Source organism: Microcaecilia unicolor, unplaced genomic scaffold (genome assembly GCF_901765095.1).
Source record: "Microcaecilia unicolor unplaced genomic scaffold, aMicUni1.1, whole genome shotgun sequence".
NCBI lineage: Eukaryota > Metazoa > Chordata > Amphibia > Gymnophiona > Siphonopidae > Microcaecilia > Microcaecilia unicolor.
The window spans coordinates 47104-53103 of NW_021963598.1; positions in this window are offsets into that span (position 1 = coordinate 47104).

Consider the following 6000-nt stretch of genomic DNA (forward strand, 5'->3'; position numbering starts at 1 on the left):
AATTGTATATTAAATCAATCTTTTTGAAGCTAAAAATATGGTCTCTTTGTGTTCTGAATATATATATACTTAATATATTTAATTTATTGCAATTATCACCTTTGGTGATTGGTGGAGAAATTAATATCCTAAAACTTATAAATACAGCGCTTGCTCTTAAATTATAAACAGTAGCGAGTTGCTCTCGAGCTATTTTCCCCAAAATAAATCATTTCTTCCAACATATTAATTGCTGGAGAAGTGGGTAGAATTTCTTGTTACACTGCAATACTTTCTGCCCTAAGTGCTGTAAGTCTATTTCTATGGAAAATATCTTTTTCCAAGCCACTTCTGTGTGTTGTTTTATTGTTTTAATATGATACAACCCGCTACCCCTGAGAAGTGGACCCGGGACCGAAGAAAAGAACCCAGAACCAGATGAAAGCAAACACTGACATCTGGGGACCCTAGCTTACATCCCCCACCTCCTGGTACAGTCTTTCCTCTTCTCTCTACCCCCTCCCCTCTGCTTTCTCACTTCCCTATGGTCCTGTACAGTTTACATTGGTTGTTGGCTGCAACAGCAGCAGCGTGACAGGCTGACTTCGACCAGCCCCTGAGCCTTCCCTCTGCCGCATCCTGCCTTCTCTGATGCAATTTCCTATGGGCGTGACACAGCAGAGGGAAGATCCAGGGGCTGGCCGAAGTTGGCCTGTCATGCTGCTGCTGCCACCAGTGACCGGCATAACCTTTATAAGACTGGAGGGAAGTGAGAGTGGTGCGGGAGCAGGACTAGACCCATGGGGAGGGGGGGGCAGAAGAGGGAAAGGCACTTTGGACCGGGTGAAGAGAGATGCCAGCACAAAAGAGGGAGACATACTGAACCTTGGGGGGGGGAGAAGGGGCACTACTACTACTACTTAACATTTCTAAAGCGCTACTAGGGTTACGCAGCGCTGTACAATTTAACATGGAAGGACAGTCCCTGCTCGAAGAGCTTACAATCTAAAAAGACAAATGTACAGTTAATCAGGTAGGTCAGACAGATTGGGGCAACCTATATGTTCGAAAGGTTAGGTTCCGAATGCAGCATTGAAGAGGTGAGCTTTAAGCAAGGATTTGAAGATGGGTAGGGATGGGGCATGGCGTATGGGTAAAGGAAGATTGTTCCAGGCATAGGGTGAGGCAAGGCAAAATGAGCGGAGCCTGGAGTTGGCAGTGGTGGAGAAGGGTACTGAGAGGAGGGATTTGTCATGTGAGCGGAGGTTACGGGCAGGAACGTAGGGGGAGATGATGGTAGAGAGGTAGTGAGGAGCAGCAGACTGAGTGCATTTGTAAGTAAGGAGGAGAAGCTTGAATTGGATGCGGTATCTGATCGGAAGCCAGTGAAGCGACTTGAGGAGAGGGGTGATATGAGCATATCGGTTTTGGCGGAATATGAGACACCAGAAGCGATGTAATGGAAGGGGGTGCTGCCAAAGCAAGTTGGTTCAGGGCATCACTATCCCTTGAGATGGCCTTGTTCGGATATTTCCTGCTTAGATTCTTTTATGACAGATGCTATCCAGAAAACTCTGAGGGTGTATCTTCCAGACGCTCTGGATTCCCTTTTAAAAACAAACAGGCGTGGATTGAACTCTGAATTTTGTGTTATCGTTTAGTTGAATATAAGATCGATTCCTTCTTTCGGGTTTTTACTGTGGCCAGAAATAGGCAACCACTAGTCTCTGAAATTGATTGATCTGCCAAGAAAACCAACGACGCCCCTCAGCCCGTTCCTTTTGGGGTTCTGAAACAGCACAAGCGCCCTTGTCCACTACTGAATTTCCAGGCACAGGCCATTAGCTCTTCATTCCTCGTTTTCAGTGTACGACATTCCTTTGGAAGCTCAGGGTCAGACCATTTTGGCCTAAAGAAATAAATCCATACCCTACCTAAATATATTTGCCAGGCTCTATCAGGACAGCTGAGGCAACCCCCTTCCCCTCTCCGTGCAGTTTCCTGACTCTCCCTAGTCTAGAGCTACTTTATAAGAGGAAAGGCTCTTCTGACCCAGAAACATTCATTAAAAAATTGTTTTCTATGTACCTGCAGTGCCTTTCACAGGCACTCTTGTCTCTCCTTATGCCCACCCCCCCCTCGGGCACTCTGCTCTGCTGATAGATCTGTCTTGTCTGTCCCCTTATTTATTGCATTTGTATCCCACATTTTCCCACCTCCTCCTCTACTGCTAATTCCAGACTCTGTTCCTTTTACCTTGCTGCAAGAGGACATGAAATGAGATTGAAGGGGGGCAGACTCAAAAAAGATGTCAGGAAGTATTTTTTCACGGAGAGGATGGTGGATGCTTGGAATGCCCTCCCGCGGGAGGTGGTGGAGATGAGAACGGTGACGGAGTTCAAACATGCTTGGGATATGCATAAAGGAATCCTGTGCAGTAGGAATGGATCCTCAGAAGCTTAGCCGAAATTGGGTGGCGGAGCAGGTGGGGGAAGAGAGGTTGGCGGTTGGGAGGCGAGGATAGTAGAGGGCAGACTTATACGGTCTGTGCCAGAGCCGGTGATGGGAGGCGGGACTGGTGGTTGGGAGGCGGGAAATACTGCTGGGCAGACTTGTACGGTCTGTGCCCTGAAAAAGGCAGGTACAAATCAAGGTAAGGTATACACATATGAGTTTATCTTGTTGGGCAGACTGGATGGACCATGCAGGTCTTTTTCTGCCGTCATCTACTGTGTATGTTACTATGTAGATGTGACACTCGGTGCACCTCACGCTTGGAATAGACTTCCCGAGCCTGTATGTCTAGCCCTGTCTTTGGCTGCCTTTAAGTCCAGGCTAAAAGCCCACCTCTTTGACACTGCTTTTGACTCCTAGCCACTACTCACCTGCCCTGTACCCTACCTCTTTAATTCCCTTACCTCTTAATTGTTCTGTCTGTTTACTTGTCTTATTTAGATTGTAAGCTGTTTGAGCAGGGACTGTCTTTTTTTTTTTGTATATGGTGTACAGCGCTGCGTATGCCTTGTAGCGCTATAGAAGTGATAAGTAGTAGTACTCAAAGCCCACCTCTTCAATGTTGCTTTCGGCACCTAACCTTTATACCTTTCAGGAAATCTAGACTGCCCCTATTTGACTGACTGTACATTTGTCCTTTAGATTGTAAGCTCCTTTGAGCAGGGACTGTCCTTCTATGTTAAATTGTACAGCGCTGCGTAACCCTAGCAGCGCTTTAGAAATGTTAAATAGTAGTAGTAGTAGTACTCAAAGCCCACCTCTTCAGTTACTTTCGGCACCTAACCTTTATACCTTTCAGGAAATCTAGACTGCCCCTATTTGACTGACTGTACATTTGTCCTTTAGATTGTAAGCTCCTTTGAGCAGGGACTGTCCTTCTATGTTAAATTGTACAGCGCTGCGTAACCCTAGTAGCGCTTTAGAAATGTTAAATAGTAGTAGTAGATTTCATGCCTCCCTGTCTGTCAGGAGATTATGTGAAACAGGTCTTTCTAAAAGGACAACTCAGAGGAGCACATGTGGTAGGCCTTAGCTGTATTCTGTAGGAGAGCTGCCCAAAAGGACAGGTTTGGATTTCCAACTGAAATTAAAGCTTAGCAGCAGGAGGAGATGTTGACATGGAAATTGCAGCCTGCTGTGGAAATCAGGGACCCCCCACTTGTGAGCAGATTTATGAGTCAGCTCATGCTTTTCTGTTTATTCTGGAAGGTTTAGTACAGCTTCTGGGTTCCAAAGATCAAAGGCCTTTTGGTGAAACATCAAAGAAAGGGGCCATACTGTGTGGCAAAGGGACAGTCCTGAACCAACCTCTGCTTGTCTCACGTCCATCAAAGTAGCATTCACATCACCACCGGCCCACAACAGATCTGTACACTTTTTTTTTTTATCTGGGTAACAGAGGGAAGGTCACCTCCTGCTGCTTCTTTCCATTGATTTTGACTTACTACAATTTATTCATTAGGATTTATTTTTTATTTTATTATATTTTTATTAAAGGTTTTGTCATACAGAGAATACAAAAGTAAACACAAATCAAACAAACCCCCCCCCCCCCCTGGAAATTAACCCCCCCCCCCCCAATCAAAGTCAAAGTTCCATGGCAATACCCGGAGACAAATTGCAGGGTTACACAAGTTCAAGGAGTGCTATGTGGCTCCTGACAAAAAAGGTCTAAACGAGCCCAGGTCCTCAAAACAGACCTAAGGTTACGACGTCTATGGGCCAAAATTGTTTCATATTTTCTGATCACGCATACATAACTCCACCATTCATTATAATTCAGGTACACATTATTTTTCCAATTGGAGACAATTAAATGCAAGGCAACAGCTAGCAGTATGTTATACAATTTCTTATCAGAATCCAAAAGAGGGATAGTAGGACAAGAAGCTCGTAAGATCACAACCTCATAAGAGAGCGCAGTGGACTCAGGCAAGTGAAAGATAAGACACATTTTTGACCAAATTAGTTGCCAGTAAGCTCTGACGTTGTTACAGTAGAAAACCATATGTGCCAGTGAACCATCTCTTTCCTGACAAGACCAGCAGGATTTATTTACCACCTTTTTGAAGGAATTCACCCAAAGCGGTGTACAGTAAAAATAAATCAAACATGAGCAATAGACAATTACAGCAATAAAAATATTCAAATAACAATACAAAGTATGGCACAGTATACTACTTACAACGTCAACACAATACGTAATGGAATATTTTAATTGATATTGAATTAGAAAGCAAAGATGTAACATATAGATAGGTAATAAAGTAGAAACAGTTAGAACGTAAGGTGATTGATTTGAAGAAAGTTGCACGTGAGGTCAGAGAGATGGTTAAATATTATCTCAGCTAGGGTAGGAGTGGGTAAACATGTCCCGCTGCAGTATGTGCAGCCCGAGTCAAACGTTGTGTGTGTGAGTGAGACTAACAAGTTAGTTACTTCTTCCATTAAAGGCTTGGTTGAAGAGCCAAGCTTTCACCTGCTTCCTGAAGTAGAGATAGTCTTGTTTTAAGCGGAGCCTTTCAGGCAGTCCATTCCAGAGTGTGGGGCCTACTCCTGAGAAGGCTCACTTGCGGGTATCACATCGTGGAATGTCTTTTGGAGAGGGTGTGGTTAGTGGTAGTCCTTGAGAGGACCTTAGTGTCCTTGGAGGTCTGTGAGGTCTGTAGAAGATCATTCTATTGTTCAGGTACTCGGGGCCTTTCCTTTAAGGGCCCTGAAGATCAGACATAGAGTTTTAAATTTAGCCCTGTATTGTACTGGTAGCCAATTAAGTTTTTGCAAAAATGCTATGATGTGGTCACGTCACCTGCAACCTTCTATTAGTCTTGCTGTAGCATTCTGAATCAACTGGAACTGTAGTCAGACTGTTGTAGAGTGCATTACAGTAATCTAGTCTTGATGTTATGGCATGCACAACTGGGATAAGATTTACCTTCTCGATGTAAGGAGAGAGGCAGCGTAGCTGTTGCAAATAGTAGAGCAGCTCTTGAAGGTTGCTTGGATTTGGGGAATCAGAGTAAGTGTTGAATCTAACTGTATTCCAGGGTTCCTGACTTGTGATTTGAGGGGGAGTTCGTACTTCCCAAAAGAGATTTTGATGTCAGCTATGTATCCACTTGTGTTAGGGCCCCAGAGAAACTCGGTTTTAGTTGGGTTCAGGCAAAGTTTGTTGTGTTTAGCTCATTTTTGAAGTGATGTTAGACAGGTAATTCAGGGCTGTAGGTAAGTCAGGTTCAGTGGGTATGAGTAGCTGCCCATCATTGGTGTAGATGTAGAACTGAGTGTCCATTGACTGAATCAGCTTATCTAGTGGCTTCAGGTAGATAGATATTGAACAGAATAGGTGACAGGATCGATCCTTGTGGTACCCCACAGGTCAGTGCCCATGGTGGCGATGCTGCCAAACATGGATTGTTGCCTGTCTGATAGGATCTGAACCAAGCAAGTACTGTTCCATTGATACCTGTTTCTGTCATTGAGAGAATTTTTTTTTTTTTTTTTTGT